A 26,799-nucleotide genomic window follows, 5' to 3' on the forward strand; every position below is an offset into this window, starting at 1 on the left:
CTGAACTCCTCCAAATGTGCATTCTTGCTGGGCTAGTGGCCAGATGAAATTAAGGCCTATTCATGCCAAAGAAAGCAATATAAAGAAGAAACTGCAGCCCACGATTGTCATGGTGATCAGGGATGAGATGCCATAGTGGTGCATTTGCTGCACACACTCAGTGCACCTCATACAGCAGTTCTCTTGGTGGGAGATCTTGTCCTGGTCTGTGCCATGTTTGAGTTTCTGCAGGAGCATTTTAGACCTATAGAAGGAAGGGCCAAAGACCTGGTAAGCATTTGTCAGTTCAGCTCTCCCTCCAACACCAGTTCTATTCAGCTGGACAGTCCAGCATGACCCATCAGCTGAGGCCATTCTTTCATGCCCAAGTGTCATAGAGTACCCAGGCTTTATCGTTTTCTCAGCTTTTAAAAACTGCTAGAAACTGAACTGTGAACTACACACTCTACTGGTGTAAAAAAATTATATTTTTCCAGTAGTCCATGTATATTATATTGAGTAGTAACATTGTAGCAATGTCTGAATTTGAGTTCAAGACACATGAGAGTTACCTAAAAAACCATGTAGATGTCTTATAAAAAACCTGCCAAGAATTGAAGACTATGATTATTTCTCCAGTGCAGGCACCTGCCTGTGTTCCACTTGTCAGTCCCTTTATCTGAAAATACCCAGAGAAACCATCTCCCATGCAATCCATGGGCACTGCTCTGGTCCTATAATCAGTGAGAGTGTGTTAAAGAAAATTAGTCCACTGAACTATAAGGTGATGGTCATGACGAAACAGAACACACACCTGTATATTTATGTATGTGTTCACACAATAGGAGCATGGTATATTGCAGTGACCAGTTTAGTTTCCCAGTTATGGCTAATATAAAAATTGCCCAGTATATTTTTCAGGTATAAAAATATCAAATATTGCATGGGATATGTACATAGTGGCATAGCATATGGACAATGCAGTCAATGATATGCTTTCCTCCCTTAAACCTAACTTGGAATCAGGCTTCTTGGCTTATTATCTAATCTGCCTTAGCAAGTTTCCAAGGCTGTGTAGAGTAGGCTTGTTTCCCAGCTAAGGATCACATGTTGGTGGTATATTAGATTCTTGTTCTTCTTCACTGTTTCAGACTTGTCCCCAAGTAAACAACTTCTTCCAATAGGAGCTCCCTTTACCATAGCCTGACTGACTTGGTGTTCAAAGCTATGAGCCCAGAATAATAAGAATTCCCCATAACTAGGAAAAAATATAAAACTTTTCCCCATCATTTGACTGTCAAGAATATTTTGAGTAAGATAAGGCTGACTAGTTGAATTGCCAAATGTTTGTTTGGATTATCTCACACTGAGCAATAGTCCATGGAAGGGCTGCACCAAATGGTGCATTTTCACTCTTTAGCTAACGGACATCTGGATAGTTTCTCCTTCAGGGATGCTCTGCAGACCACTACAACCCTGATGTGCCCTAGTTGCTCTGTGTACATCTACTACTTGTTCTAATTCGCTGGGTAAAAGGGGACTTCTTTTCCACTTTCTGAAAAAAGGCTTCTCACAGACCTACCCGATTTTATACTACCAGACCTGTCTGAAGGTCCTCATTATTCTCAACCGCCATTGAGGCTGATTTTATCTGAGAGGAAATTATTTTGAATACCAGTAGTTGCAGAATGCTACACAGATAACACACAGTGAGTGTTTTAGAGATCTTGAGCTTCAAGGGGCTCCTGAAACACCCCTGTTCTTGCAACACATTCCTGGGATTTCTGCTAGATGCAGATACAGTGCCAAGCAACTCAATCTCTCAAGGAATAAAATCCAAGACAAACTTGAAGGAAAACTTTTACTGAGCAGAAGTAACTGGAAAGGAAATGGTAGCAGACAATGAGGAAAACAACCTAAAATGCTAAGACGACACAGTGAGCAACCTAACATTCCAGTGAGCCTTGACAATTCACCAAGAGCAGAAAAGAGACATAAACACATGGATTTTATACAACAATCTTTCCCTTACCTCCATGTACCATATTCCTTTGATTTGGTCCAAAGGACTTCAATGAGAATCAATAGTTTTGCCCCTAATCATTTGAAAATCTGACTTCACAAGAATATTTTGTGTCCTGTTTCTCTTGAGAGCTAGGTGGAGATGCAGAATAATTTGACTGCTGTATTTGATGTTTCATGGAAACAAACTGAAATCTCAGAGTGTTTTTCTCATTAAACTTGGCATCTCAAGACACACACAGCTGCATGTCTGAAGAAACACACTAACACCACACTAACACCACACACACACACACACACACACACACACACACACACAAACACACACACACAGTAACACCAAAAATCATAAGTGAGCAGAAAACAATGAGGAATCTGTCATGTTTGAAGAAAAGGTCATTTGTCTAGGCGAAGCAGATGTTTCAAGTGAGACCTACATCACCGCTATTCTTCCTAGAAAAATAAAAAGCCCTAGAGAAAACTTTTCATGGTCAGAATGGGGGTGGGTATATATGCAGAAATTTTCTTTGAAGACTCAAATCTCTCAAAAGAAACCTCAGCTTGTGAGAATCTGTTGCCACATCCCTGCTCATCCAGCCAGCTTTAGACTGTAAGGCCAAACTGTGAGGCCCAGGAACAATGACCTCTATAGCAGCACTCAGAGAAAACAAGCCTGACAAGCTGCTACTGAGGATCTGTCACTGTGGATCAAGATCTATGAAGCCTGAAGAGACCAACCTGAGATAGAGGGAAAAGGGCAGAGGGAGAAGAACAACAACATCTGCCAAAGGCAACAGTGAGATCCACTTACTTGTCATTTCCACTATGCTCTCATCCCTGAAAACTACCTCCTACCTGGAATCTCACATGATCCTTGTAAAGCAAATGAGATACAGGTCTTTTCTTCATCTTTCTAAGCCCTGTGCTATGCTAAAGAAGGGCTTCCACCTAGCACCCTTCAAACTTAATGGCATGCAGTGGTGTGGTGTGTAGCCAACCCATCGCCCTTAAAAAATGCAGACTCAAGCAGAGCAAGAGCATTTGCTTTCCTTTTTTTAATTTTTTAAATTTTTTATTTTATATTTTATTTACATTTCAGATGCCATCCCCTTTCCCCATTTCCTCTCCCTAGAAAACCCCTATCCCATGCCTCCTTTTCCTTTTGGCTTTTATAGGATTTTTTAAATGTTAATCAAAGGCTTAATAAGTTTGGAAATGTTTAATCAGAAGTGTAACCCAATACCCAACCTAGATATATAAACTATCTTTGACTGGTGGAGACACGTGAACATCTGACTCCATGCCCCCCCTTTCTCTCTCTTTCTCTCTCTCATCACCTAGCTTCTCCTCTCCTTCATCTTCTCCTCTCCTTACTCCATCTCTTCCTCTCGGTACTCCTTCCCCTTCTCCTCCTACATATCACCCTTCTTGTTAAAATAAAACTTTTCTCTCAAAATACAATTAGTGCATAATCATTCCTAATTGTACCAGTGAGGTACAAGATAGTCCTAATACCCAGTCCATCATTTTGTTGAATAACCAGAACCTCTGTCATCTCTCCTAACTAAAACACTTAGTTTTGAATCTAGCTTTTTTCTTGGCTTTAGAATGAATGTCAGCTGAAAACCATCCACTCAGATCTTTTCTCTCAAAGTAAGAAGTTAAAGAAGAGCCAGTGTCCCTATTCCCTGGGCTTGGGGAATAAGGTGGTTGATATTGCTCTGCCTCTCTAGGGAAAAGTAGTGGTTTGGTTGGAACAGGGAGGATTAGCTAGGACTTACTGCATAGCCATAACCTATTGGTAGCAATCTGTATAATGAATATCAAGATGAAGTTATAATTTCTTAAGTGGTACAAAATTAACTTTGATTTCAAATTTAAGGATTTCATTGGTATGAGCTTCATATTGATATAAAAGTGAGATGAATATTGATACTGTCATGGGCATTGTGCCTGTATAACACATTTAGGAATACAAGGCTTAGAACCAGTCCTTCTTTAACTTTTTAAACTGATTTGGGACGGTTAGCCTATGAGTTAAGGGACTATAGAAAATTCATGGTTTGAGTTTAATATTAGGGTGTTTTCCATATTTTAGTTAGAAATAGCTGAGAGGAGTTAACAGACAACAGTCCAGGTTACCTTACATGGATAGTTGGTTTTCAAAACGTCAGAAGTCCATAGAATTGACGTTACAAATATTTCTATATTAATGTTCATTTTGATTAGAGACCTGTCTGCTCCTGACAGATTCCTGTTGTGGATTCTAAGAAGAAATTGAGCATCCTTGGAGTTACTCTAGTTGTGCGGTGACAGCCACTAGGCAAGAATTGCCTCTTTCCATCTACAGACAAATTACTGTCCAGAAAAGGACACACTTGCAGAATAGTTGACTGATTATATCTGCCTAGACAGAGTAATCATCCCTTAATAATTCTGCATCACTAAGGTTTGTCAGATAACTCTGGGCCAGAAGGCTGAAGATTTGATGCTCCAAAGTTCGGTAGTATAGGGGCTTTTCAGGTGTTCAGTGGTTTCTATAAATTGGCTAAGTTTTAGAAGCTATGCTTAGTCTTCCCATAATTTGAGTTAACTCAGTCATTCTGGACTTCTGACAGGGTTGAAGACCTATAGAGCATTTAGTTTCTAAACATGGAGTTTTTGAAAAAGGCTACGTCCACACACAGCCTTGTAAATGATCACATAAATGATCACTTGGATGAGACATAGGTGAGGGCCTAGATAAGTTGGTGGACAGTGACACTGGTTTATCCATGTTTCTGGTTAGACATGAGGACACTCTGCCTCTGAAGTTTCTTCCTACCTGCTGATGCTTGGCACCCGGGACATAGATGTTCTTGTTGGCCTCCTCACAGAAGCTCTTATCTTTTCCATAGGACACTTGTGGTTCACTCTGCTCCACCAGCAGATTTCTGTTCCCATTCTGCAGCAATATCCTGACATTGTCTTTCAGTTGAGAACATTCTCTAAGGAGTTGGCAGTGCCTGGTGCTGAACCACAAACAAACAAAATGGTGATTCCCAGCCAGCTTCCATTTGCCTGTCACTCCTCCCAGTACCATTATCCCTGCAAGTGTCCTAGTCCCTAGACAGCCTCAGACTAGAGTCCCCAGTATACATATCAGCACCAAGTAGAGGCAGGTCACATCCAGAGACCAGACACATTCCCCCAGACTGAAATTACTTCTGTAAGGCCTGACAGCAAGCGGGTTTATGTCCATCAAGGGAGATGAAATGTTCCTCATGGGTGCTTATATGTCCCTGGTACTAGAAAACCATTAGCAGGTAGAGGGCAATTCCCCTCTGACAGAGGAGAGAAGACCCAACAGGAATACACTCTTTCCATTTTTGTCATGGATCCCAGATGTTTAAATCTATTGTCAGAGCCATAGAGGTTCAGTGTTGCTTGATATTCCCATCGAGGTGAAAATATTTTCTATGTAGAGGATCCTGAATTTGGAAGAATAAAGACTGAAAGGTCTTACAAACGTATACACTTCTACACTCTTCAGAATTAGGACACCTGAGTGCGAGAGGTACAAATCCATGACCCTTGCCTCAAGGCAGGGTTCCTTTTAAGAAACAGTTAGTATAGAACCAGAGCCCTTACTTTTGTTCAGAGTACTAGGAGGACAGAAGCATTCCCTGTCCAGTGCTGAGGTCTCAGCTGTGTCAGTCACTCACCTGTAGGAATAGTTTTCTTCAATGAGGTCCTTGTATTTCTCCATGGCATCAATTACTGACTCTGTCATTTTCTGGATATTCATAATGGTCTTTTCGTGGTTTCTTTTAATGATGTTGAATTCAACGTTCATCCTGTGTTAGGGTATGGCACACAGAGCAAATATTTCTGTAAGGGTCATGTGCAGAAGGGCTGTAACCTGGACTACCCCAGCCAATAATATATGCCACAGCCTTGCTCTTTGGACATGGGGCCTATTGGTGCTGATTAAACTTATAATCCTTGGCACAGGACAGCAGAGCCAGGGGAGCAAACAGAGGGAGCAGACCTCCAAGAGCATCTCGTGTGAACCTGAAGGAATACACTAGTTCTGTGAGAAGTTTCTCCTAGTCTCCGCCACAATCTTGGGCCCAATAGATTTTTCTGATGACTTTTCTTTTATTTTTAAGGCAGGCCTCTCAATCCTTGGTTTCTATTGTTACATGAATTCTCAGAGGACAAGAAGAGTATTTCCAGGGAGAGGCTTAATAACACTTCCTCCCCAGGAGATTCCTATGTGTCACCAGTGCAAACACAAAGAGCAAAGTACCCAGTTGAACAATTTGGTTGTCTACTGACTCAACACTATCCTGACCTGCAAACTGTGCATCTGACAAATCCTCAAACCCCATCAAAGGTCGCAGAGCCTCAGATCCTGAACAGCACAAACACAACTACATTCACACACATACACACCAACCCACCCACAAACACAATTAGAATGCCAGCTAAATCCAGGGAGGTGCCATAGTCTCAGAGTATAAGGACCAAACTCAGAGGAAAGCAGTGATGACCTGCAGGCATTTCATTTACACACTGAGAGGCAGCAAATCTGACCAAGTCCTTCCAGCTGTGGACAGAACCAATCAAACTCCAAGTACCTCAAGGTCAAGGATCCTACTTCTCAATACCTGTCAGGGCTTTCTAACATGCATGATTAGAGATGACACACTCCTTTGATGAGAGGAAATCTTGGGTTAATAGAGAGGGTACAATACAGTCAACAGGGGACTGAGCATAATTACTACCTGTAGTTCAAATCATTATAATTGTACAGGTTCAGCATTTGACTAATTTCTTCCTCCTCAAAGCTCATCTTCTTGATCTTCAATTTCAGTTCTTCCAATCTCGTCATCTCTTTCCAGTTACTGATGGTGGAATTCTGGGATGATGTTTGCCTAGCAGAGTCTGGAGATAAATAAACACAAATGAATTTGCAGAGTGGATGGACCCGGGGCAGCAGAGACCATTCTGTTACCAACAAAAGAAGGGTGAGGAAGAGGAAAAGCTAGAGACACAATGAATCCCAGAAGGAGCAGAAAAGCAATCTTTGAGCTGTTCTGCTCAGCTATATCCCTCTTCCCAACCACAATCATCATACATATGCCACACTCTCTATTACAGAGAGTATTATGCACTGAAATACATAAGCTGCCTCAGACATAAAGACTTAGGGATCTTTGTCAGCTCATATCAGATGTGATGCAGGTAAATCCTGGAGTTCATATTGCTTAGCACCATCAAGGTCTAATCATGTGTGTTGAAACCCAAAGTGTCTGAGACCCCACACATGACCAGTGTAGCATCCTTCTCTGTTCTTGTCCTCAGAGACTCCTTTAACCTGTAGTAATCTAGACGATGAAGGGCTTCAACTCCTACCATGAACAGACACACTGTTAATCTCATAGTTCCTACTGATGGCATTCTTTGCCACTCAAAACGAAATTAAATAGCTCCCAGAAAAGTAGCTGCAGGCTTGTCAGTACCTGGCTCTCTGTCAAACTAATAATCAGAAATTCTTGACTATTGTTCTACCATTGAGAAATCCCAAGGCTCCAGCTTGTAAGGCATACTCCTGGAAGGCCCAGCTCAAGCCTATTTCTTCCAGAAAGTTCCCCAACTCTACCCAGGACTCACTGTGCCTTCCCCACAATGATTTCAGTCTTCCTTTCTTACAAAACAGGAGGCCAGCTTCTTTCTTACTGGGAGTGGTCTCTCCTTGATCACCATTCTCTTTCCGAAAAAGCCTAAGCAGCCTGGAAAACATGCCTGTTTGTGAACCCAAAAGGCACTGAAGAAATATCCCACAGGTAGTTGTTGTCACCACAACACAGTTGACATCACAGAATATTCTACTTCTTTCCTAGATACAAGAGAATGTCCAAGGAAGGCATTCCTGATGATGTCACTGGATACTGCCATGACCTACCTGCTAAATAGCTGTCCCTAAATTGTGCAGTTTCTGGGGTGCTCTTTCCTGGAGCCTCCCATATGACCCAGGGAATACCCTTTGGCAACTTCTCCATCCAAAGTTAGAGTTTTCTCTCTGCTTCATGACAAGTGAAGTGCTTCAGATGGAAAGAGTTGGTTAGGACCCTGACATGGGTACAAAAAAATTCTTTAGCACCCAAATCTCTAGAGACCATGAATGTGGGAAATTGTTCTCAATAATAAATATACCACCTGAGCCAATTCATGTGAAATACAGGCCACTTCCCCGGGTTTTCCCTGTTTCCCAGAGGCCAATATCTTTCTCCTATACCTTTAACTGTATAAAACATGGATAGTATTTTCTTAATGTCCATGCCTTCATAGTGGGCATTGTTTCCATATACACATGCATGTGTTTCACAAAATCTCTGGTTTACAATCCTATCTTTTGCAAGGAAAGCTCCCATTTCTTTGGAACATAGGGGCTCAACTACAGGGCAAATGTAAAATTGTAAACTTTTTCTTCTTCAAAGTATTAAGGTGCACATCCTTCCTTTCTCAAATACAAACAGACAATTGTATAAGTGGCCGTCAGTGAGCAAAGGTCAACCTGGACGGTGCACTACTACATTGTAGCCTCATAGCTGTCACTTCTCCAATAACTGTCTTCCTCAATTCCCAAGTCCAGGCATGAGGATGTTGGGGGTTGTACCATGACACTGTACTCATATCACACATAAGAATCAGGATGCTAGGCAGGGAGTGGGATGGCCTGAGGTCAGGTTGAACCTCAATTGTAATGGGCCCATAAGTTCAGGAGGGCGTCCCTTTGGCATTGTGGCTTCTGCATTCTTATCCTGGATGTGCTGAATCTGTGCTATAATGCCACATAACTTCACAGATGTAACAGTGTAGTCATGTATGGCTTTTGCGGGGTGACATGTGCCTTTGACTACTACCTTGAGCCACATAATATCACCATGCAAAGCTCAACAGAAGAGGGGAAGATTGTTGATGCATTAGAAGTTTGAGGGCCTTTTCTTCCCATTAGGGCACATGTTTTCCCAATGTGATTTCTCTTTTGAAATTTCACTGATGGTGTCTTGGTAGTTTCCTGCCCTGAAGGTTCCTGGATGCCCCAACAATGGGCCAACTGGATTCAGACTCCTGTTTACCAAAAGAAGGGTTGCTGCAGAATCATGCCATGGCAGCAGGCAGGTCAACTAGGCTACTCTTATGTCCAGCACACCTGGTACAGGACTGGAGGCCTGAGCTATCTGGGGAAAGGAAGCAGCACACAATATCACACAGCAATCTCTGCTGCAACGGCTACAACTGCAATAGGAGTGTATGTCTGTTTGTTTTATATTATGAATACCTACAAATCTGTTCATTGTTAATACATGCCTTTCACCCCAGCACTCAACAGTTTTTATTTAAAATTGTTGTGGTTAGTATTCCTGTTGTTTGGTTTGGTTTTTGTTTTTAATTCCTGCAGCTAATTGCACGGCACCTAGAATGTTAAACCCATTTATGTAAAGCTGTATTATTTATGTTAGTCAATGATTTTATTCTTAGCAACCACTCCACAGATGATCCATCCCAAAATTCAATTTCAAGTCAGGAAAACAGTCATAGAGATGTTAGTAAACTTGTATGGTCTACCCAACACATCACGACTATAGGATGACATCCCATTTTTGGATTACCTAAGAGATTGTTTTTGAGATGACAGGCCTCTGCATAAGTCTGCATTTGGATGGCAGAACGCCTAGAATGGCTGAAAGAATGTCTGCTCTCTGAAGGCCATGTCTGGCCCTTTAGTGCCTCTGCAGCCTGAGGCAGACATCTGCCAGGAACCCAGGAAAACTTGGCCAGGGTTTGTTCTGGACTGCATTTTGGATGAGCCCTGAGACCTGGGTGAACAGAGGCCTCAAGAGTTCTGGAAAAGGTGAGCAGAGTCCATTGGGCTGCAAGTCCTCCATTTTATTTATCTTTGCTGTGTACACAGTATATGTAAATGACAAAGGTATCCTGCTGTACAACATCTAGTCACTCTAGATGTTAAAGTGTTTGCCAGTGTATCCACCCTAGAATTAGTAGAGCAATACATTTTCCCATTCTGTTAAAGAATGTAATATAATTTCTGTATTAATATATTTTTACTTATTCACTTTACATGCTGCTCAATACACCCCTGTCACCCACATTTTCCCAATACACCTGGCACCTTCTCTGAGCAGATGAGGGCCAGAACTCTCAGGACCTCCCTTCTTCTACCTAACCAAGTTACCCTGTCCTGAGGAAAGGTGCTGAAGGAGATGGAAATGGATGCCTTCTACTTGACTTTCTTCTTGCTCCACTCCACTGTCTTTGGGAAGTTCATGCAGAACTAATCTTGAACTTGGTACTTCATTCAGATGCTCCACAAGAAGCATTGACTCTGTGAATATTCTTGAGAGGATATTTCCATCAAACCTACTCCCACTAGTATCCTGACAATGACAAAGGTAATGGGATGCTGGACCTCTATTGCAGGAATTTCCAACTTGGAAGGTCAGTATGAAGTGAATCTGGTTTATTTTTTTAATTCTTTCTAAAAATTGGATATTTTGTTTGCATTTCAAATGTTTTCTATTTCTAGGCCTCCCCTTAGCAACCCCCGTATCCCATCCCACTCTCTCTGCCTCTATGAGGGTGCTCCATGAACCATCCACTCCTCCCGTCTTCCCCCCAGCCATGGTATACCCCTACACTGGACACTGAACACCCCCCTGAGTGACATTCCAGGCCTGTAACTTCATTCATCTGCGACAACAGCTACAAGACAAAGGGCAAATGAGACTCAGTAGTCAGTTTGGCTGCTACAAGGTTGGTCCTTGAGAATGGGTTACAGAATGCTTTCAAGACTAGGGATGTCTATCTGAAAGAGAAAGAAAAAAGGCCTTAGTCCACACTGCATACTCAGGAAAGTTTAGTAGATGAAAGAAGATGTCCAGCTGTTTTTTGCCTACACAAATGGCAGTAGTGAGAGCCATGTTAATCTGCCTGGCTGGTAGCATTCATCAAGAGTCAAGCACTGTGCTGAGGACCTACAAGTAAGTAAGCCCCAGGCTCCTTGCACAGAATGGACAGATGGATAAAAGACTTATATCATGTGATGGTGACTGTTTTTCTGTGTGTTTACAGGTGTCCCCTCTGTGTCAGCATGAGCTTAGAAAGAGTTGACCAACAGTGAGTAATTGAACCCCTTCCCTCAATACTTCTCAAGTTGCTGATTAAAAGCCATGGTTTGACAGCATCAGGTTGGGGAGGCAGGGGATTGTTTTCTTTACACATCAAGTTTCTGACTCACTGTTAGTCTCAAAAATCAGATCTGTTCCAGCGGAACTTCTCAAGACTGAAGCATCAACTGGAAGAAATACTTCCTCAATACACTCTGAAGTCTACTGTGTTTAAAGATCAACATCAACCATCTCTCGCTCCCCCTTCCTAGCTTTGCACAGGCATGCCCTCCACTAGAGGCATGTGACCTCTGCTTCAGGCTCCATCCTGGCACAATAGTTTGAAGCTTCATCCCAACACTGTTCAGCTGACTTTTAAATGGTGTTTCCTTCCTCCACCTCTGCCCCTAAGAGGACCTACTTAATTGGGCATTTCATTATTAGGCATTCCATGCCTAATCTGCATGGTTATCTGGCATGAGAGGTGACAGATCTCCTCCAAACCTGACAATCTGTGATTCTAGGGCATAATCTTGAACCCACAAGAGTACTGCATGGGTGCCTGGTGACCTAAGAAAACTAGCATGCCATCTTCAGGCACCTGTACCTAAATAAAGGTCTCCAGTAACTTCTATCTCTGGTTTGGGGTAATCTCTTTCAATGAGAAACCACACAAGTCTGGAAGGACAAAGATCGAATGTAGGGACTGGAGAGAAGTCTCTTCATTAAGAGCATTTGTCCATCCACAATAGTACCCAGAGGGCAGTTAACAATCCCATTACTCTGGCTCTAGGTGGAAGGAAATGCCCTCTTCTGGCCTTGGGAGGAATTGCATGTGTGTGGTGCACAGACATCCAGCAGAGAAAGCTACATATAAATAAAAGAAAATAAACAACAACCCTCCAAAACCAAGCAAAACCCTAAAAGCTCTGAATGTGTAGCCACACTAATATTAGATAAGAATAAAGCCAAGTCTCCACATGTCTGGGTTTTCATAACATGGAAATCTGGGAAGTCTCAATCTGGGAAATCATTTCAAGTTTACAGTTATCCCCGAGGCTGTATTTCAAGGAAATGAGAGGCAGATGGCTCTGTATTTCCTGGTTTCTTGTATATACCCAGAATGAATACTCCTTTCCTAAGAGGCTTTAGAACAATACAGTTGTGACTCTCATTAATTTGGTCTGCATGACTAGTTCAGAAACATGTGAATTCCTGCACCATATTTTAGGGGTTTCTAAGTATATGACCTAAAGGATAGAGTATGGATACATTTTTCATTATTAAGTGGGTATCCACAGAGTAGGTCATGACATCCATGCCCCCTAAAAAGTACTGTGTAGAACTGGCTGGCTGGGAATTCACCATGTAGCCCACGGTGCCTGGAGCTCATAGAGATCCATCTCTGTCTGTGAATTCTGGGCCTACAGGAGTGTGCCAACACACAGCGGTCAAAAAGTGAAGACTTGGAAACTGATTTTTTAATTCACAAAAATGCAGCCATTTCACTTAATAGGGGCTTAAAGGAATCTCTAATCAGCTAGATCAGTATAGTCAGTGTATATTGCCACAGCAAAATACCAAAATAATGACCAGAACAAAAGAAAGAAAAATAAATATCCAAACCACAAACCAATGGAACAAAAAGCCTAAACCCCAAACCAAACCAAACAAACCCAAACCAAAATCAATCAATCAATCAAACAAACAAACAATCAAGATGAGCAGAGTTCTCTTGCTGCAGTTGCGCAGCACTGAACTAAACCATGTGGACAGCCCTGAAGACAGGGTGTAAAGGCAGTTTTAGAGGTAATAGCCTATCAGGACAATGCTTCTTAGGCTTTTTTGGGGGCTTTTTACGTGCAGCCTTCCCAAAGCTAAGGATTAAAGGTATTATAGGCTTTTGAGCAAAGACTTTTAACTTTAGTTAACTCATCTCCTCTAAAGATTATCAGATGGCAGATCAAAAAATGTATTAATTTTAACTCTTGAACTTTTTCTCCTGAATTCTGAGCCACTATGGATGTGCTTCTGCCTTCTCTGAAGTCCTGCCTGGTGCAAGCTCAGCAAGAGGGGTATCCCACACACCTCTGTGTACAAACAGAATTCTCTTGCCTATCTGGACCCTCATGTTACCTCTGCTCAAGTAATTCTACTCCTAAGAAGACACACTTCTTGATGTACACCAATAATTTTGTAATGTAATATATAATATAATGTACACAATATAATATAGACTATAATTTCTACCATCCTAAGGGTTCTTGATGCTTTGTTGTGGATACTCATAGCTATCCTCCTGCTTTTTCTGACACATCCAGCACACAGCAGCACTGACCTGGATATGATATTGCTTCCTTGGCTGTGGAATGGCTGTTGAGCCTAATTCTCTTAAAGCTTTGTTCATTCCCTAGTAGGCACTTTTTACATTAATTGCAAATAGTGAGTTTCTTAAGTTCTTAGCTTGAACTATGATACAAGTTCTTACTGTTCCCACACAGGTATGTCTAATAATGACCTGGTCCAGACCTATAACATTGAGAAATGAATAGTGGCAGTTAGCCAGTAGCAGCAGAATTCTCTGAAATGCTATTTCACAGAAAGTTTTACAATTACACTTTTGAGATGATTCCTCTGAAACTCTAATATGTCATCATTTACCAAGGGAGTTTTAAGAGTGGAGCAGGAATCCTAAGTTCTGTCTGTGACACTGGGTTTAACTTAATTGTGGATGATGCACTTCATATCCTGGACACATCCTTCATGCCACACACAATGGACAGCAAGTATGTAGAAGAGTCCACAGTATGTCATGCTCCATAAGTTTAGGAGCACCCATCTTGAAAGAGAGCATAACCTCCTCTGTTATACACTGTTAGCACACCACATCACCCCCAACTTAGACCATTTGTAGACATCCTTGTGGTTCAGATTAACCACATACTATCTATCATTATTCTCTCCAGTGGGATTCATGACTGCATTGTAAATAATTTGCAGTGTCCTTTGGTTCTTTATTTCCACCAAGATTCAGCAAATGTTGATTAATCTGAGAAGCTGAATTTGTCTTTCACATTGATGTTTTGGCCATCTGAGGCTCATACATGAATCTCATCAGCTGCAGGTACAACACTGGTTGAAAGCTCAGGTCGTTCTCCCTGAAGGTCATGTTTGTTGTTGTTGTCCAGTTGTACTGTCACCTGATTCATAAGTGAATCCCATATATGATTCCTTTATTCTTAGCTGGATCTCATCAGAATTTCTGGGTCTGGGAGGCAACATCTTTGCCCTGAATGTAGTTCATCATGCTGCCTCTGGATACTTTTGAAATGGCGCCTTCTGTGCACATGCCTTTAAGCTGGCTTCACATTTTCTAACAATACTCAACATAGTTCTTGAGTGTCAGGGAGTTAACTGAAAATTTCCAACCATGTAATTGTTACTTCCCACGGGGTTTAACATTGTGTGGTATTTCATAAAATACACTTTATTGACCTAAGGGATGCTTTTTGATAATTTATTGCTCTCTTCTGGCATAATATATAAAGCATTTGATATCTGCTCTGTGAAGAAGAATTAAGTCTAGAGCAGGTATTCCTGTAATATGTTGACCACTGTGTGATTCTTTCAGCCAACTCTTTCATGCCTATGTGCTAATTCAAGATTCAACAAATCCATGGGGATTATCTTCTGTCCAAAGAGGTCAAATGTACTCAAAAGTACATAGATACACACACACACATACACACACACACACACATGTATTCAGACCTACAGATAGACATATCCATATTCACACAGTAAATGGTTACAGCAAAGCTCCAACATGCAGGCTCTAAGTATTCCACACATTTATACATACATAAGTAACACAATTGGTAAAGAGTAGAAACAATGTTCCAACCTGCTCTAACACAACCTTCACATGTACACACATGGTCGATGGATGGAAGAGACAATTCTCCAGCCACACCACACCATGCTTTATTCTTTCCTCCATTGTTTATATGTCCGAGCAAATTCTTTCAAGCAGTATACAATTACAATATGATTGTGTTTTGTTTCCTACCAGTAAATGATTATGATAAAAAAATGTGTTAATACATCATTAGCATTAAAGGAAATAACATTATGTATTAAGGTAAAAAAACAAATTATTTTTAAAAACCTACTTACATTCATAACCAAGCAACTTATTATAGATTAACAAAGTGTAAGCAAAGAAGGCAAATTTCTCAGCTAGTTTCTCTTACTGAAAGGCAGCAATTTGTTGTAATAAAAAAAGAAGTAATTATTTTATTATTTATTTTAAAGTAATCTTGTAAAATTCTTTAAAGTATCACAAATGTAAACATTTATATAAAAATCAGTCATATCTACCTTAAATCCTCAAAATGTGTATCTACTCCTTAGCAATTCTTCATAAGTCCTATCAGGAAGCTGAGGGCAAAATAAGGGTATACAAAATCAATTAGCCCCCTTCCACCCTCAGTGAGAGTCCTGTAAGCCAGTGCTACCATGGTTTTGTTCTCTGAACAAAAAAGGTCCATATCTTTAAGTATGCCTTTGATCTTCATGGTGTTCTCTAAAGTTTTCATATCAGAGTCAGTAGTACCAAACATGGCTACAGACCTTCACTAAAATCTTTATTCTCCCAAAGATTTTCTAAGGGATTTTCTAAGTCAACAATCTACATATTTTTCAGGGTGGTGACTGAATCAGGATGTGCTCCACCAGCAATGCCTGAAAGAAATCAAGCATTAATATTGTGAATGCCAGAGACACTGTCAGGTGGGGGACAGGAAGCACCCATAATGTTTTCAAATAACTCATAGATTCAGAGGGTTGTGAGGGCAAGAAGCAGAGCAGTACTTCATAACAGCACAATGTCCAATGTCATCTTAATGGCCATGCCACACCAAGGCATACCCCTGTGGCTGTGGTAACCCATGGGCTGCATTCCATAAGTTTTAAGTTATTTGTCATTTCTCCTGCATGGCTCTTGGCCAGTCACTTCACTCAAGCTGTGAAACTGGGGAATCTCCAGTTGTTTGCCTTTGGAAGAGCAAACCACTAATACAACAGAGAGAGGAACTGTCCTCATCTCTAAACTACATTATCTTCAGCAACACTTGTGAATAATATGGGGTCTACTTCAACACAGATTGGAAGAGGTAGTATGATGCTATTGGTGTTTACTCTGTCAGGGTAGCATCATGATAGCATCACAGTATACCATGCTGGATTATCCACAACATATGGAGATCTGAGAACCGGGCAAATGTTAAGAAACTCTAAAAGGACAAAGATATAGTGGACCCACTTGGTTTTACCCTTCCTCCCAGCCTGAGCTCTTAAGTTCTTTTGGAGGACACACAAGTAATGCTGCAGTTTTACTGCAAATAGGTGACCAACTCCTTCTGCTTCAGCAGGTACTGCACTCTTTCCTCCAGTCTGTTATGCTCTTGTTCAGTAGATAATTGTGACTTGATGGAGGATTATAAGCACATGTGTGTGTGTTACAGTGTGATTGCACAGATACATGTACACTTGTGAACATACACAACTACATGTATGAACACAGAAAAGTACAGTGCATTACAATCATGTGTTCAGTTTCCCATTAATGCTAATGCAAGTGGCTATAACCTGCACTACTGTAGAAAAGAAAGTTAACTTTTGTCAGATGGAGAAAGATCACAATGGGAGGAAGAGATAGAGAACTCTGACAAAGTGCACAGTCAAGTGAACTCATGGGAGTCCTTTCCTTGAAACAAGGCACACTTAGCAAGTTCTCCAGGCTGTATAGGAAAGGCTTAGTTCCCCAGCAAGGACCAGCCCCTTGCTCTCACACAGTGCTTCCCTCTTGCTTTAAGAGAAACAGTTTTCTCCAAAAGGAGCTCTCTTAACCACAGAGCAATGAGGTCAGGAAACTAGAAAATCTTCACAGACAGGAGGCAAAGTAAAATTTTAATCCCTGTAAGGTGATTTTATCAGGGATTTGATTGGCTAACAGAAGGCTGATGATCTCATGGCCAAATGATGTACAATTTCATACCAAAATATATTTCATGGAAGGGCTGGACCACATTGTACATTTTAATTCTTTGATTGAAGAACATTGAGATAATCTCAATTTGGGGCTGCTCTAAGGAATGCTGCTAAAATCCAAATATCCCCTAGTTTCTCTGTGGACACCCACTTCTCAATCTGGAATCACTGGGTCACCTGGAAACTGCAGTTCAACTTTCTGAAGAATGGTACATGACTTCTGGCAGGGCTCTACCATGCACTGCCAACAGCAATATCTGAAGGGTCCTCATCTCCCCCAAATTTCCATGAAGTCAATTTTAACACAGTGTGAACAGGTTTGGGATAAAAGAAGGTACTGAGTGCTGCTGACACAGAGCTTTAGTGTATCAGGAGCCTAAGTGGGTTGCACTTCACTGAGACAGACCTGTTCTTACACCTCACCATGGCTATGTGAATTCCGCTTGTGTTGGAAGCACCTGAGAACACACAGCTACTCTAATCTCTCAAAGAACAAAATCCAGGCCAAGTTCTAAAGACAAGGATAACTGATTCAGTGTTAGGCAAAGGTGGAAAGAAAATGCTAGCTGGCATTGAGGATGAGAAGAAAACAGGCTGTAGGGGAGAAACAGTGAACCTCTGACCATCCAGTGAGCTGTTACCATTTACCCAGGACAGAGAAGGGACACAACTTCCCAGCTACCCTTTCTGCCTCCCCAGGACCTTTATTTGCCACAGCAGCCTCCTCCTAACCTTTGTGTACCCCATTGCTTTGGTTTCCTCCAAATGATTGTATTGTAAATGAATATATTTTGCCTCTACAAACTCCTGAGAACTTTTATATTTAAAATTACAGGTTTTGTTTGTTCCAGGGTGGACATGTAAAAAGTTGGGTGGCTTCATGCAAAGTTTGATACAGAGTGGTAAAAACTTGAGTGGCTATAGTACTTTCTCACCTAAGGTGGGTACAATCATTGTTAAAGATGTTCCTTCCATGAGCAAGTGAACATAAACATGTGCAGAAAACCACAAACATGTGTATGAGAAAATACATAGAAACACAGACAGACAGACAGACAGACAGACAGAGAGACACATACACACACATTCAAACATACAGAAGCAACCACAGCCACAAAAGCTCATACAGGCATCCACACCTACACATATACTCAACATGAGGACACAGATGCTCACCCATACCTGGGAAAGAACATATATGTGAATGCAGGTGTGCTCATACACACATACAATATTGTACAAAGACCTTCACACATGGCCATATGTGCACACACAGATACACACATTCACAAAAACACATAGAGAGGGGCTCCCATCTGTACTCATATACCCACATGAACACCACTGGTAATGCACTAAGATCAAGAATTGAAAAATGAGACCTCATAAAATTGCAAAACTTCTGTAAGCCAAAGGAGACTGTTAATAGGGAAAAAAATTGCAACCAACAGATTGGGAAAACATCTTTACTAACTCTGCATTTGAAAGAGGGCTAATGATACAATATATACAAAGAACTCAAGAAGATGGAATTGAGAATCAAATAAGCACATTAATAAATGGGATACAGAGTTAAAGAAAGAATTCTCAACTGAGGAATACAAGATGATGAATAAAGAAATGTTCAACATCCACTACTGGGCATATACACAAAAGATGCTCCAACATATAAGAAAGACACAGGCTCTACTATGTTCATAGTAGCCTTATTTATAAAAGCCAGAATCTGGAAAGAATCCAGATTCCTTTCAATAGATGAATGGATACAGAAAATGTGGTACATTTACACAATGGAGTACTACTCAGCTATTAAAAACAATGACTTCATGAAATTCTTAGGCAAATGGATGGAACTAGAAAATGTCATCCTGAGAGATGTAACCCAATCACAAAGAATCACATGTGGTATTCTCTCACTGATCAATGGATATTATCCCCAAATCTGGAAATACCCAAGATTTAATTTGCATACAAGATGAAGTTCAAGAAGAAGAATGACCAAAATGTGGATACTTTGGTCCTTCTTAGAAAAGGGGACAAAATACTCGTGGGAGGAGATACAGAGAAAAACTGTGGAACAGAGACTGAAGAAAAGGCCATCCAGAGACTGCCTCACCTGGAGATTCATCCCACATACAGTTACCCAACCCAGACACTATTATTGATGCTAAGATAGGGGATATAACTGTGAACAACACCCTGCCTCCTGCAGATTTTCTCTGTTGAACTAACTCTATGCCTAGCTACAAAAGGAAGGTCTTAGGTCTCCACCACATCTGGCTGGACTGTAGCTTCCCCTCCAGTTTAATGGAGCAGGGACCTTGAATGAGTCCTATTGTTTCTGACCATCCACTTAAGTGGAACTTAGGTCCTTTCTGATTATGGGCAGTGTGCTCTTTTCTGCATGGCTGATGGTCAATGTGATCTTGCTGGTGCTGTAGGTGCACTAAGGGTCTTGGTCTTATGGTTCTTCACCCCTGCATCACTCATATTTGTGCTCTAAGTGTGACTGTGTGGCATGGCAGTAAACAAGATGCTGGGCAAGTGTCAGTCAGTCCAGAGGTGCTGGCTGCCTAGCAGCAAACCCAAAGTCTACAGGAACTGCTGCCTGACCCAGGCAATCATTTATGTGAAGCCTCTTCCTTCATGCTCTTTTTTGTGCTGGTCTAGACATGGTAGGTGCTGGCTATGGTACTGGAGTGGCAGCTGTCTTGAACACATCTCTTCTTCCACTCAAGCCACATTACCCTGTGTTTGGGGAAGTGCTGGCAGTGCTGGTTATGGATGCCTTCTGCTTGGATTTCTTCTGGCTCCAGTTTGCTGGCTTTGGGAAGTTCATGCAGAACTACCCGGGAACTTGGTGCTTCATCCAGATGGTCCACAAGAATTAATGGGATGCTTACTTGGATTAAGACTATATTTTCATCAAATCTACCGTCATTAGTATCCTGAAAGAGAAAAAGAGAATGGGACCCTAGGGATCTATTCCAGGACTTACCAGCTGGGCTCATAGCACCACTACAGAAGCCCACAAACATGACAAAGGTGATGACACACAGGGGTCATAAGAGCATCCTGCTCCTTTTGTAGAGTACTTCCTAGGGTCTTATACCCACACACCCACAGGATTGTTATAACCAGAGTCACAGGCAAGAAATAAAGAAACACTTTCTATAATTCAATGAAAACAAAGATGCAGCATACCCAAACTTTTGGGACACAAGAAAAGCAGTATTAAGGGGAAAAATCACAGTACTGAGTGCTTTCATAAGGAATCTGAGGTTATCTTAGCAACTTAACAACTCACCTGAGGTCTCTAAGACAAAAAGAGGCAAACCTATCTAAGAGGAGTAGATAGCAGGGAATACTCAAACTCTGGGCTGAAAACAACCAAATAGAAACAAAGAGCTAGATACAAAGTGTCAACAAGAGCAAGAACTGGTTCTTTGAGAAAATCAACAGGATAGATTAACCCTTAGCCAAACTAAGTAAAGGGCACTAAAACAATACCCAAATTAACAAAATCTGACATGAAAATGAAGACATAACAACAAAAACAGGAAATCTAAAATTCATCATGTCTTACTAGAAAAGCTTATACTCAACAAATCTGGAAAATCTAGATGAAATGGATGTTTTGATACACAGATACCACATACCCAATTAAATCAAGATAAGGTAAACTATCTAAACAATCCCATATCCCCTATAGGAGTAGAAAGAATCATTACAAAACCCCCAATGAAAAATTCCCAGCACAAATAAGGCCATTAGTTCTCTAATCTGGAATGAGTCTGCACAAATCATCTTTGAGGCTTTGAAGACAGGTGATTTTGGTTCTAACCATAGCACTTTAGGATACTTCCAAACCTTTTCATCTATAGGCCCATGAAACAAAAGTTACTGCAAAGGGTGTGGAACCACACATTGTAGGCCCATGGAATTACAGTGTACTAGACTTGTCCAAGCTATTGAACCCTGTATAGTCAGGCTGGTCTACTTGTTTAAGAGCTGTGGTGGCTACAAGGATTCTAGTGAAAGAAGCAGAGAAGTTAACTCTGGGTTAGCATCTTATACTTACATTCACCCCATGCAGTTGAGACTCTTCTCAAAGGAACACCAAAACCCCAGCTGTTTAATGCACTTGTGAAACAATATCAGGTCCTATTTCTGAACCATCCTGGAGTCTGGTTTGAAAACCCCGCTGGCATCAATCTTGCCAGATGATGACCCACAGATGCTCATCAGTAACTGTAAGAGGAAACAAACATGATGAAAGAGATCGGTTTAGAACTCATGGCAACCCCCAGATTTCATGTAAGAGTTTGATGCATCACTCAGGATGGGTGGGAAATCTTCATTAAACATGGAACCAGGTACACAGGGGCTTCAGCATTTATTATAACAGAAACGATTTGGACCTAAGACTTATAGCCCAAATATATGGTGAAAAAGAAGACCTGTTATCAAGTATCAGGATGCCACTATGCTTTAGTTACTGCGTATGTGGATGTTATGATCTATAGGAAAGAGGGCTTATCACAGCTGGTGGGAAGGACATTAATAACAAAGAGGGATTCTTGGCTCTCCTCCAAACTATTTGCCTTCCTTTATGAGTTTCTTGCTTTCAATGCTGAGGACATAGACTTAATGACTCCTTCAGGGCCAGAGGTAATATGGAAGGGTGCTGTGTGAAGATCTATGACCTATGTACCAAGGAGCAATAGGTATGATGCATGAAGCATGAGGGGCAGGTTGCCCTCATTAATAATAAACAAAGTCAAGCCCATGGAACCATCCTCCACCTTATCTAGGCACTCTCCTATGTCTTATCCAGTTGTTCTGTGATCATTTACAAGATTTTAAGGAGTTAGCCTCTTTCAAGAAACTGCATGATTGGCAAGCAACCCCTCCTACTCAATTACAAACTGCAGTTCATTAAGATAGATAAGCTAAACACACATTACACACCTACAGGCCATTATGCTAGAGGGGTTTTATTTGGGTGCCTACTTGACAGGAGCACAGAGCTTTGAGTTATATAGTCAGAGACTGTAGCTCATTTGCTTTGTAAGGTTCATATGATGTCACAGGTAGGAAGCAATTTGCAAGTTTTAGTGCCCACTGGAATTGCAAAATGAGTGGTTCTCATTATCTTTTTTTTTTTCCGGGGTGGGCACAGGGCAAGGGATTTGTATGTTTTCTTTCCCTTTTCCCTGCATTGCAAAATGGTCTCTTAACTCAGTCTAGACCTTGGTTCACAGTGACAGAGCCTGAGAAGCAGCTTGTCAGTCCTGTTTCATGTCAGTGTTGCTAGGGTTCTTTCCTGGAGCTTCTATTCAAGAGCCTACTGGATGAACAGGGATGTGTGAAGAAAGGCTTCTCTCTGGCTGAGGGTTAGGGTGAAAGATGTTAGGCTTCAAGAAAACAATTTCTCAAACTCTCTCAACCTAGTCTGCAGAAGAAGCTGCTCACTAAGCATTTTTAGTCCCTAAGGGATGGATAGCACAGTCCTGGGGCTCACTTGAAACTTTAGCTTTTGTACATTCAATGGATCCTGCAGCACTGAGGTCTCCTTACTGTTTCCTGCTCATTTATGATTTCTGGTGTGTCTTGGGGAGGGGGATATGCATGTCTGTGCCAATATGTATATTGATGGGTGTGCTGAGAGGCCAGTTAGTTACATGTGGTTTTGCAGTCTTTCTGCAAAATAAGGCCAGGTTTCTGACTGAATCTGAAAGTTTCTGCTTTGGTTAAGCTATGTGACAAGCATCTTTGAATCATCTGTCACCTCCCAGCAGAGCTCCTGGTATTATTTGGTCTCAAGTCACTTCTACAAGGGTAAGCTACTCATAGAGAGGAAGAACATGGTAGCTCTCTCCACATTTTTACAGATTTTATTGTGTTCGGTTTGTTGTTATTGTTGTAAAAAACCACTTTATTAACTTGAACGAAGCCAATTCTGTCTGTTCCAGGTTCAGACACACAACTTGGGCCACTGTGCTTTCTCATGAATTTCTTGTCATTAGGCTTAAATCCCTAGGGAGAGGGAGGAGGGTGTTGGTGACCCAGGATGAGTCTTATCCTACAAACCTAGGCTCCACGTAAAGCACAGGTGAGTTTTCCAACCCACTAATACTTATTAAACAAACAGAACCCATATTGCCAAAACTTAAAAGTGAATAATTTTATTTTTAGCCCAGCCCACCCTTCCCAAATCTTACCATGTGACCTCAGATTCCCCTTTCCAGCCCTTCCCTCATTCATTACAACTTCCTATTCCTGGGTGGGTTGGCCCACCCATTTGCAGAACAACCAGGAAGCAATCATGGTACTCTTGGAACCAGAGCAGGATATGGGGCACAACGGGGTGCTCAACAACAGCTGCACATATGAGACAAAAGTTGTTTCCAAGGTTTTGGTGGTCCTGTTTAAATGAAACTTTGGAACCTGAACACCAGCCTCTCATTCTCAAAAGGGAGTATGAAGCTCTTAGAGGGAAGAGGGCAAGTGTCCAGGAACCCCAGCTTCACATAGGAAGGTTCCCTAGTCTCGTGGGAAAGCAGTGGGTTTGGTTGACTGACCACTGAGGCCATCTCACCTGGGTTCTTATAACTGGCCATCTGTTGGTCTTCAGAATCCAGTGGCCCCAGATACGAAGCTTATTCCAGAATCTCCAAGTCTGGGTCCCTCCATGACCCAGGGACATTCACACAGCACTCTTCCTCTCAATGATTACCATATGGTGGCAGCAAGAGGAGCATCTGCATCTCCAACACTCAGGTCATGGGGACAGGCGCCCAGACTGGAAGTGACCTTCCTGGCTGTTTCTGCAAGGGCCTCTCCCTCTGCTCTACCTCCCAGGCTGCCAATGCTATTCTATCACTCTAGGCAGAGGAGCTCCTGCTCCTGTGACCACCATCCCTTCCAGCTTTATGGAATGAAGATGTGTCTAAGGATGCCACTTCCGGAATTATCTAGGACCCAGATCATCCCTCCTGTTCTATGGTGCCTCACTCAGAGAGGCTCTGGTCCAGGCTTCTCCCAGGACAGAAAGAAAGGCACCCCATTTATTGTTTTGTCATTAGAGTCTTTTATAATAAAAAGTTTTAAAATATACTTATTATAAAAATACAAAGTTAGACTTCTTTGCCTATCCTGTACTGAGATAACACCCTGGAAATTCATGGTGTGTCTTATTGGCTTCACCATGAGGATTCATGAAATCCTACAGTGCATCCCTCTGCTGACATTGTTTTGCTGAGTATTTCATGGACATGACTTGCTTCAGGACACTTCCCCCTCACAGTTTTGTAGAGTGCTGCATTTCAGAGAAATCATTGCATGCTAATTCCCTAGCTTGCTTTGAACGTCTTTAGGGATGTTTTAATATCACATGAACTGTAATGTGTTGTAAAGTTCATGGATAATAAACATGACTAACTGTCTTTTTAATGGTGCTACCAGGGTCTTCTGAGAGGGAGCCAAGGTAGGTTTAGAGAGCAGAATATGTTTCTACTTAAAGCTTCCTGGAGGATGTTCTTAAAACCCTCTTTCTTAGGATCTTGAATTGTGTGGACCAGCCTATCTGTATAGAGCTTATTAATTCTTGTAGGATCAGCAAGTATCTGCATGGGAAAAGTTCCTGAAACAGAAATAAGTATAGGCCTGACCAGCAGAGTCTGGGTTTGTCTAAGAGCCTACTACACAGCTTAGGTCCAACTCCCTTCTCAAGGGTCAGGAAATGTGCTGAAACATAGCAATCTTTGGATTGATGTGTGTGTCTCTGTGTGTTTCTTTGTGTGTCTTTGTGTGTGTGTGTCTGTGTGCTTTTGTCCATGTGTGTGTTAGCAGTTTTATGTTGTGTATTTCTGTATTGGTAGGTGCTTGTTTTAGGTGTTTGTAGTATGGTTACTTGTACATACAAGTGTGTGTTTAGGTATGTCTCTGTGTATGCACGTGTGTGTGTGTGCATGTACTAAGGCATGAACTGGTTTGTTTCTGAACATATATGTACATATTCATATGTATCTATACATATATACACTTGGTCAGCAAACATCTTAAATGATAATACAGTCCAGCTTTAATGAGAAAGTACTCTATCAGTTCACTTTGCATCACAGAAACATCAAATACAGTAGCAGGTCATCATGCCTCTCCACCTAACTCAATAGAACAAAAGGAGACAGATAATGGTAAAGTCAGATATTCAACAGTTGGTAGAGAAAAACTATTCATCACTGTTGAAACTGGTTGTAGAGCAAATCTATTTATCTATATTGAAATCATTTGTAGGAAAATAAAAGACTGTGGTACATGGAGGTGAGTAGGAGGCTGCCGTGTCAAATCCATGAGCCTGAGAGTCAACAAGGCTGGCTAAGGGTCTGTGTCCCATCTCTGCTCTTCTCTATTAGCAGTGGTACCACGTCTTTCTTCATTAATATCCCTTTTACAGTTCAATGCTTTCCCTTGGGAAGATTTGTATACCGCACATTCTTGCTGATTATAGTGTCTCTTCAGTGAGCATGGATTCTGGGAGATGGATTCTCTGGGGATTCGCAGATGGAGGGGTTCACAAGAGGAACCCAGGCAGGTTCCTGCACTCTAGATATAATAACAGCCTTCACTTGAATGGTTGCTAGGCTCCCTAGAAGACCTCTGTACAGTGCTCTATTCAGACATTGTTATGCAGTTATTTTTCAATATAATATATATGGACTATTGGAGAAATGTGATGTTTTATTTTAGCTCCAGCACAGTGTGTAATTCACAATTAACTTGTAAGCTGTTTATTAAATCTGAGAAAAAATTTTAGGCCCAGATGCTCTGTGGCACTGCTTCTTTGGGGATACAAGGAAAGACCTTAGCTCAAAGGTCATACTGGATTGTCCTGCTGAATAAGCCTGGTGTTTGCTGGATAGCTGACATGACAGGTCCTCACCAGGCCTTTATGTCTTGCTCCCCTATGTCTGAAATACTCCAACAGAAACTCAAACAGGGCACAGAATAGGTCAAGGTATCCCAGAGACACAATTCTTCACCAGGAGCACTGATTGTGCAAAACAAGTGAACCACCATTGCATCTCATCCCTATAACCATAGAAATCTTGGGCTGAATTTTCTTCCTTTCTTTGGGTAAGTATATATCATAAAGGCCTTTATTTTGTCTAGCCTCTGGTTCTGCAAGAGTGCATGTTTGGAAGGCTTCAGGATGTGCTGAGGGTCATTAAGATCTGCTGGTCATCCTGGAGGGGCCTGAGAATGCAAATTTTGCTTGTCCTCATGGGTCATCCTGAATAATTTCATGGAGATAAGTCAAGCGAAGTTTAAAGACTTTGAGGTATTGTCTGTAACATGACTCCTGCTTTGCCTTGCAAGGACTTGTCCAACAGCACCCCACCCCAATTGGGGCATAGCTACATTCATCTTGAAGACATTATTACCACTAGTCACAGCCTTTGCACTATATTTCTAAGGCCATCAACAGACTGTAGGTCTCTGTTGCAAAATCTACAGCAAGCGAATGCTGCTTAGCTTAAGAACTGTGTTTTGGTTTTAGGTTACTTTT

The 26,799-nt window shown here is 41.5% G+C and overlaps 1 protein-coding gene and 1 pseudogene across 1 annotated transcript in view; one reads left to right on the plus strand and one right to left on the minus strand.

The window, feature by feature from the left end:
• The window catches only part of LOC117702781 (disks large homolog 5-like), a 75,638-nt gene that overhangs the window by 45,810 nt on the left and 3,029 nt on the right, over nucleotides 1-26,799 (plus strand). The window lies entirely within an intron of this gene.
• On the minus strand, nucleotides 158-7,789 carry LOC117703985 (uncharacterized; annotated as a pseudogene).

Source organism: Arvicanthis niloticus, chromosome 2 (genome assembly GCF_011762505.2).
Source record: "Arvicanthis niloticus isolate mArvNil1 chromosome 2, mArvNil1.pat.X, whole genome shotgun sequence".
In the NCBI taxonomy this organism is placed as follows: Eukaryota; Metazoa; Chordata; class Mammalia; order Rodentia; family Muridae; genus Arvicanthis; species Arvicanthis niloticus.